The sequence below is a fragment of the Sminthopsis crassicaudata genome, chromosome 3 (assembly GCF_048593235.1).
Source record: "Sminthopsis crassicaudata isolate SCR6 chromosome 3, ASM4859323v1, whole genome shotgun sequence".
NCBI classification, from domain to species: Eukaryota; Metazoa; Chordata; class Mammalia; order Dasyuromorphia; family Dasyuridae; genus Sminthopsis; species Sminthopsis crassicaudata.
The window spans coordinates 648576567-648585439 of NC_133619.1; positions in this window are offsets into that span (position 1 = coordinate 648576567).

The following is an 8873-nucleotide window of genomic DNA, read 5'->3' on the forward strand; positions in this document are numbered from 1 at the left end:
ACTGCCATAAAAAAGCCCTTATATAAATATTTTGCTGTTAGATGTGAATTCCTTTTTCTTTTAAGTTTCTCTTTAATTTTAAAACACATTGTTTTATGACTTATGTTGGAAGAGAAAAATCTGAACAAATGGGGAAAACCATGGGAGAGAAAAAAAATAAAGAAGGGAACACAGTGTGTGTTGCTCTATATTGAATCTCCTTAGTTCTTTTTCTCCCTTCAGTCTTGGGAGGTGGGGGCCCCATGTTACAGATGGGGAAACTGAGGCAGCCAGGGATGAAGTGTCACACCAGTCCTCCAGGGAATTGGGCGAAGGCCCTCTGACCTTGAACCCCATGTGGCTCATAACCCCAGGGCTGCCCTGTCCCCTAATTTGCAGGCAATTTTAGTTTCCAGTGTTGGGGCCCCTAAGAAGTTCTCCCTGCTCCCATAGCTGAGATCTTTCTGCCTCCTTCCCTGAGCTGAGATCTCTCTATGTCCTCTTTGACACAAGAAAAAACAAGGTGAACATGACCTGGGACCAACAGAGGTGGTTCAAAGTCCAGAATTTGAGCTGCTGAAATACCTGGACAGGAAACACCCTGACCTCCCTGGAGTGGAGATTGAGCCCACATGAAGGGTCAGAACCTGCAGGGAGATTCTGCTCAATCCAAGAAGAGCAGCTCCTGGGGGCAGCTTTCTCTTCTGGTACTGTGGGGGTGGGTGGGTGATGGGTATGGAGCTTGGAAGAGGAGGAAGGAAGGACCCTAAGTTATGGCTAGAACAGAGCCTGTTGTGCTGAGCAGACTTGATTCCAGCTTGTGGCCATGGCTAAAAACGGCCTAACCCACAGCTGGTGGTTGGGGGAGGGGGGCAGGGACCCTGCTGGCTGTGGGCATTTTAGGACAGCAGAGACCCTGGTCTCACTCACTGGGCAGAGGAGCCAGCTGAGGTTTCTGGCTGCAGACCAAAGGGAGAGGGAGCCTGTGCTGGGACAATGTGGCTGGGGGCTCTGGCCTGGACTCGAGTACTGGGGAATGCCCAAGGTTGGGTCCCCAAGAGAGCTCTGCAAATGACAGTGAGAAGGACCTGGAGACTGGGCTATACTCCCCCCCCCCCCAAATCAGGACTAGAGAGCTGACAATAAGTGGCTTAGAATAAAATAATATAAAAATAAAAATGAGGTGGCAAAGGAGAAAGAACCTGAATATAATAGCTACTGTGGGCATTGAGACAATCTGGATCCATACTCAAGAAAGAAAGTAAAGTTTATTTTTAAAGACTTTTTTTAAAATTAAAGCTTTATTTTCAAAACACATTAATCCTTGTACAACCTTGTATTCCAATTCCGCCCCCCTCCCACATCCAGCCCTTAGATGGCAAGAAGTCCAATATATGTTAAACATGGTAGAAATATATTTTAAATCTAATATATGCATACATATTTAACTTGCTGTACAAGAAACAACAAAAAGAGTGAAGATGCTATGTTGATAGCATAGATAGCATAGAACACACTCAGTTCCCACAGTCCTCTCTCTGGGTATAGACGCATCTCTTTCTCACAAGACCATCAGAACTGGCCTGAATAGTCTTATTCTTGAGAAGAGCCAAGTTTATCAGAATTGAAAATCATATTATCTTCTTGTTGCCGAGTACAATGGATCTCTTGGTTTGAATCATTTTGAAAGTGAAGTTTAAAAAGCCACTCATATTTCTAAGAGAACAGTCACAAGCCCCCAAAAGGATTATTGGATTAAGTTATAAAGGAGTTCCAAAGTCAAATAAAATAGATTGAACAAAAATTGGTAAAATAAATAAGATCAACACAAAGAAAGACAAGAAAAACATGAAAAGAAAGTCAACCAATTAGAAAAGGAGATTCAAGAACTTAAGGAAGAAAATAGCTTTTTTTTTTTTTTTTTTTTTTTTGTGAGTCATTTGGGCTTAAGTCAAGGTCACACAGCTAGTAAGTATGAAATGTCTGAGGTCACATTTGAACTCATGTATTTCTTTGGGACCTGTTCTTTATGCACTACACATAGAAAATAACTTCATAATAACTAGAATTAGGAAGACGAAATTAATGAAAAGGAATATTAAAAGATAAAAATACAAAACAGTCAATCAAAAAAAAAATACCAGTGAAGGTGAAAAATCTCATTAGAAGAAATCAAGTAGACAGTATAAGAATTGTTGTATTGCCTGAATGTTATGATAAAAAATAGAAATTAAATATAATATTTCAATAAATTAAGAAAAATTACCTTGAAGTTCTTGACAAAGGAGTGAAATTAAAAAAAAAAAAAATCTGCCTTGCACAGCTCAAAGTAGACCTGAAGATGAAAACTTACAGGAATATCATAGCCAAACTTCAAAATTCCCAGGTCAAGTAGAAAATACTACATGGAAAAAGAAAAAAACAATTTCAGTGTTATGGAACTACAATCAGGATAACATAAGACTTAGTAGCTTCTCAATTAAAAGACAACATGGCTTGAGGCATTGTGTTTATAGAGCAATTTTGTAACCCAAAGTGATTTATCCAGCTAAGCTGAGTAGAATTCTGAATTGAAAAAAACAAAAAAGGTCACATAATGAATTTAGAGATACTGGGGTACTTATGACAAAATGACCAGAACTCAGTGGAAAATTTGACATAGATAATCTAGGAGAATCATAAGATAAACATTGACATGCAGTCATAACAGGTTCAATGAAGTCAAATTGTTGACTTTTTATATGTGAAAATGTCATCATTACAGGGTAATTTGAAAACAAAGCTTGAACTCAGTTGAGTATGATGGGTCAATTATAAATAAATAAATAAATAAAATTGGGTAGGGAGAGGTAAAATGGAAGAATTAGAACCAACAAGTCCAGAAATGTGAAGGGCTGAAACTCTGAGTAAGTGCACTGGAATCAGACAACTGAGCTCTTAAAGATAATTACCCATTGGACAGTACTCTATTAGCATATGCTTGGAAAATGGTCCTTCTCACTATTCTGTGCTCGCTAAATCTTTTGGTGTATACAGATAATTGTAGGAGGGATTAGGGAGTGGAGTAAGACAAGCCAGAGTCACTTTTGTGGTGAAAGAGGAGAAGGGAGGTTATGGAGAGCTTGTGTCCATTCCCTTCACTTCTACCCCTAAAGACCAAGAACAAAGACCAAGGACTTTTGCTTATCCTGGCTCTGGCTGATTCTAAGGCATCCAGGGTGCTAACTCCGTCTTCACATTTGATGCCCAACATGTGAACCAAGGACCCTAATTTCACTGAAGAAGTCCCTGGTGACCAGGAAATAGGGTGAGTATTTTAATAGACAAACAGGGAACTTATTTTGTTAAGGGCTACACAAGTAACCTTTTCTAGCTGAAATGGGGCAGATATTAGGAAAAGATTCTTCCTCACCCCCACCCTGAGGGGGGACTATAGAAAGCATACTCAAGTTGATCAAGGGACAAGGCTTACTTGTAACTTGGGAGCAGATCACTGGACTCTTAGGTACATTAGAACCTTGGTTTTTACAGGAAGAGGATATATGGTCAGATAATTGGAAACTAGTAGGAGTTGAGACACCTTTGTGTCAGGACCCACCCGAACCTGGATCTGTCACCGTGGCAACTGACACAGTAGGATCTGGGTGAGTGCAGGGGAGGCACAGTAAGGACTGGCTCCACCTTTGGGGAGGAATCAGGGAGGAGTCCAAACTCAAACGGGGAAATATGCAAAAAAGACAAATGGGCTATAAAAGAGCGAACACAGAAGGGCTGGGGGGAGACACTACAGACTTGTAACTTCAATAAACATCACTGTGTTCTATCCACCTCGGCTCTGTCTGGTGATTCCCTCCTCCCGTCTCAACGAGGAGGGCCGGAGACGTCCGAAGCCCCATCGGGTCGGGGAAGCTGGAAGAGGCAGTCACCATTGAGGTTTCCTGTGAACGGTCCCGGCCCCTAACACTCAGGGAGGCTTAGGGGATGGTCCATGCCAATGATGTTTCGGAGTTCCTCCACTGTGTCAGCAGGAAGTGGGATTCCTCTTTTCTTGCCATAGAACAAGATGGTCTCAGGGTTAATGGCTCCATCCAGATGGACATGAAGTTCTACTTTAGGTTTGTCAAACACTGGCGACTGGCTCATGGTGACAGTCTGCTTTCGGTCCGTCAGTCCTTCATTTCGGCCCGCTCTCTGCCGGGGGTTTCCAGTCTCCCGTGATGGATTCTTGAAGAAAAAGTTTCTAAAGTTCCTCTTAAAGTACCAACTATCTTTACAGATGCATCAAAACATAATATTTGCACTCTTATGATTTAACTATAAAGAGAATAGTCAGAACTTCTTTTCATTCCACTCAGCAGAATAGATTGTATGCAATCATTCTAGCTCTTACTTATTATCCAGGAGATATAAATTTAATATCTGATTCAGCATATTCAGTAGGTGGGGTACAAAGAATTGCCACCCCAAATAAAATTTGTAGTATCTAATATATATCAGCTCTTTAAGGAACTTCAAGAGCAAGTGAGAAAGCATCCAGGTAAGATTTATACCTTGCATGTCCACTCTCATAGTGGACTTCAAGGTCCTATTTTTGATGCCTAATTCAAAGGCAGATAGCCTTCTAACCATGTTGGCCAATACGCCCTTATTTCAGGAAGCCCAAGAATCTCATTTTTAAACATCATCAGGCTGATTGAGCTTTATATTTATAATTTGGAATAACAAGAGAGGAAACTAGGAGCACAGTAAAAGCCTATAGTTTCCCTTCTTTCCATATTCCTACACTTCTTTCAGGGAAGAACTCTTGTGGTTTGAGACCCAATGAAATTTGGCAAATGGATGTGTCATGGGCTGAAACTGAGCAGATGCACTGAGGATCGAACAAGCAAGGCTAATTGCCAATTGGACAATACTCTATTAGCATTTGCTTGGAGAATGACCAGGCCCACCATCCTGTGCTGGCTCAATCTGTGGGTGTTTACAATGAATGAAAGGAGGCTTCAGAGGGTGGTTAGGAAAAGTGGGATCATTCTTGGTCAGTGGAGAAAGAGAAAGGAGGTGTAGAAATTCCTATATCTATTCCTCTGACAGCAACCCCAAAAGACCAAGAATAGAGATTTTTGCTTATCCTGACTCCAGCTGATTCTAATGTATCCAGGGTGCTAAAGTGGTCATTACATGGATGTGACCCAAATCTTTTGGTCGTCTGTCTTTTATCCATGTTGTGGTAGACACCTTTTCAGGGTTCACATTTGCAATACCAGCAGCAAAAGAGACAGCCCAAGTGGTCACTGAATTCCTTATCCAAGCATTTGCAATTATGGGTGTGCCACAAGCAATAAAAACAGACAATGGACCTTCATATAGTTCTAAACATTTTTCACCCTTCTGTGCACAGTATAAGATTTTATACACTACTGGAATACCTTTTAATCCACAAGGTCAGGCAATAGTAGAGAGAAGAAACAGAGATATTAATACACTCCTCCAAAAACAAAAGAAAGGGGGAGCCACAGGTAGCCCTAGAGAATTTCTAAATTTAGTTCTCTATACCAATAATTTTCTAATTTTTGACAAAGATGCACTGGCTCCAGCAGAAAGGTTTTATAACCCACCAGAAGGGCAGTGTCCAGTGCGAGCAGCTCCACTGTCCTTAGATAATTGCCAGATGATGTGAAGAGACCCAGAAAGTGATGAATGGAAGGATCTGGATAAGTTAACTGCTTGGGGGAGAGGGTTTGCTTGTATCTCCACAGATGGAGAAGGAATTAGATGGGTGCCAATGAGGTGTATTTGATTTGTCCAATGAACAAGAGAGAAACAGAAATCAAACCCTTGAAATGAAGGAGAAAACCCAAGAAACATTGGGTGGTTCTGTCACTGACTGTGCCCACCACTTAAAGAGCATGGCAGTTTTGGCATTTGATTCATGGACATCAAAAATTGGTTAGGACTTCAAAACCCTCAGGAATTATTGGATTCTCTGAGCCATGATAAGACTGTTGTAGGACTTCAAAACTCTCAGATATCATTGGATTCTTTGAGCCATGATAAGACTGTTGTAGGACTTCAAAACCCTCAAGAATCATTGGATTCCCTAATACCTAAAAAGACTGTTGCAGGACTTCTTGGGGTGATTCAATATTGATTCAGATAACTGAAAGGATGTAGGAGAAAGGGAGGAAATTTCAGGAAGGCTTCCAGGAGAGGGGACTGCCAGGTGGAACTCAGAAGTTAAGGATTCTGAGTAGCTGGGAGAGAGATGAATTCCTCGTGTGCCCCAAGAACAGCCCGGGCAAAGGCTCCCAAGTGGGACACAATGAGGAGATCCCATCATCCAAGGAGCCCAGAGCCCATGTTCTCATGAGCCACAGCATAGGAATTTTCAGGTTTTTTACTCCTTCCTGAAAGCTGACTTGGTTGTCTGACTTACCTTCACAGGGCAGGATCTTGTATGTGGGCCAGGGTATGGTACTGGTGAAAGCTGCTGTGCTTGCAGACTTGGCAGATTCTTTGATTGTCTTCTTGATACAGGAGGGTGAAGGGCTCACCCTGCTCAGGGCACCATGCCCCCGAGACTAGCTGGATCTCTTCTAGCCTTGGTTTCAGCAAATGGAGTAGATTCAACAGGCTCTTCATCTGCCAGTTGATGTGAGCAGCTGGGAATCCTCACAGAATACAGGAAAGACAGATGGAGTTTCTGGAGAACATCATGATAGGATCACTGAAACAATTTCTGCACAATGGGAAGTTTAGGAGGTTCTGGAAACCATCATTCAACCTTCAGGGATCCATAACTCCTACAAGCAAAGTAATCACAATATCATGGAGAATGAACATAGCATTCACTCTTCCTTTCTATAGTTTGTACCTTGATTTTCACAGAGAAGTCCACAGATAAAGGCAGGAAGGAGATCATGATTCCCCTTGTCTACATTTGGAAACTGAGGGCCAGGGAGGACAAGGGCCTGCCTTCAGGTCCCACAGAAATTTGAATGTCTCAGTAGGAGGGCTGGGAGACCCATAGGCAGGAGAGGTGATGGGATGAAAGACTGAGAACCATCCAAGCTAAGCTCTGCATTGTCTAGTTGGGGAAACTGAGAGGAAGCCCATGGAGAGGCTGCTCTCCAGTCACTCCTCTGCTAAGTATTTTTTCCCCTTGAAATTTCTTTTTTTTATTATAACTTTTTATTGACAGAACATATGCATGGGTAACTTTTTACAGCATTATCCCTTACCCTCACTTCTGTTCTGACTTTTCCCTTCCCACCTTCCACCCCCTCCCCTAGATGGCAGGCAGTCTCATACATGTTAAATATATTATAGTATATCCCAATACAATATATTATGCAAAACCAAACAGTTCCCTTGTTGCACAAGAAGAATTGGATTCAGAAGGTAAAAAAAAACCTGGGAAGAAAAACAAAAATGTCAACAGTTTGGAAAACCATTACCTACTTCTACATAGGAGAGGCTTAGTGATAAGAGTGAGGGCATGAGTCCAAAAGATGCGATTGTGATCATTGTGCAAGGAAGAAAGTCATTGGGACACACAATGGCCAGAGAGCAGCAGTATGGGCATAAGGGTTGGGCCAATTGAGAAGTCTCTTCAGTCAGGAGAGCAGGGCCTCTGGATGGGCTTTAGAGAGCTAAGGTAAGCAGGAGTCATGGCATGAATGTGGTGCAAAAGACTATAGTTTTTTTTTTTGTTTGTTTGTTTTTTTTCTATAATGGAGTGTCAGGGAGAGCACAGGTTGGTCACCTAGCCTCTCTGACCTCCAGGCTCAGACTTACCTGGGGAGTGCAAGCACAGCACCCCGGTTCTAGGAGACAATCCTCTCAACTAAAAGATAGGCTGTTTCCAACCAGGGGGTCTGCCAGGAAGAGGCCAAGGCAACTTGCTCAGAATGGAGGACCTTGTGGAAAGCAGAAGAGACCTTATGGGCATCAGTGAACCAAGTCTTTCTGAGAAGGTCTATGAGGGCCCCTGTGCCCCACTCCTGGTCATCGTGAGCATGAATGCCATGGCCCTAGGGATGTCCCTTTTTCTGCCTGGACCTGCTTCTAGTCCACTCAGTTCCACTTTAGGGCTCCAATAGTACTTGGATCAAATGCAAACCTCTAGTTTCCCCTGAGACCTCCTCCTCCCTCATCTGTCCATCCCCTCCCAGTCTCCCTCCTCCTTTGTACTCTGGGACTCAGACCCTTCTTCTGAGTAGGAAGTCTGCCACTAGAAAACCTTGGAGTAGATGACCCAAAGGATACATTGAGATGTCCTGGCAGAAATTAGGTCTTGGGGAAATTGAGGTTCTGGAGGATAGACCGATGGGTCCCTGTAAATGCAGTTCTGATGGGACTGAGTTTGTTCTAAAGTAAACCATGTGGTTTTATTGAAAGTCACGTGTTCTCTTAGGATACTGTGATGTTTGACCCTCTATAGCTGGATCAGCCCTAAGGGAAAAACACTCTGAAAATGGGTCCTTAAGGCAATATGTGTAGACATTAGGAAGGACGCAGGGCCTCCCTGAGTCAGGAGTCTGAGCTCCAGAAGACTTGGACACTAGGACAAGAACTGAGTAAAGTTAAGGAGCCAGAGCCAGAGGAAGGAACAAAGTTCAGCCACGGGCTTCCGGGAGTTTGGCTGGGAAAGGACTGAGATAGGATGGCTCCGAGGGTGGGGAGGTCCAAGGAAGCTTTCCTTAAAGGGGGAGCTCGGCCTGTGTGGAAGTGACCAAGTGAAAGGAAAGCTTCACCACTGGGGGGAACTGGGCTTGGGGAGGGAGGGAGGGGCTCCGTGGGGGAGGGGCACGGTGGGGGATCAGTGGTGGCTGGGTTCCTGAAGAAGCTCCTGGAGGAAGCGGATTTCCATGTAGCCAAGGAGTCGGGACCTTGGG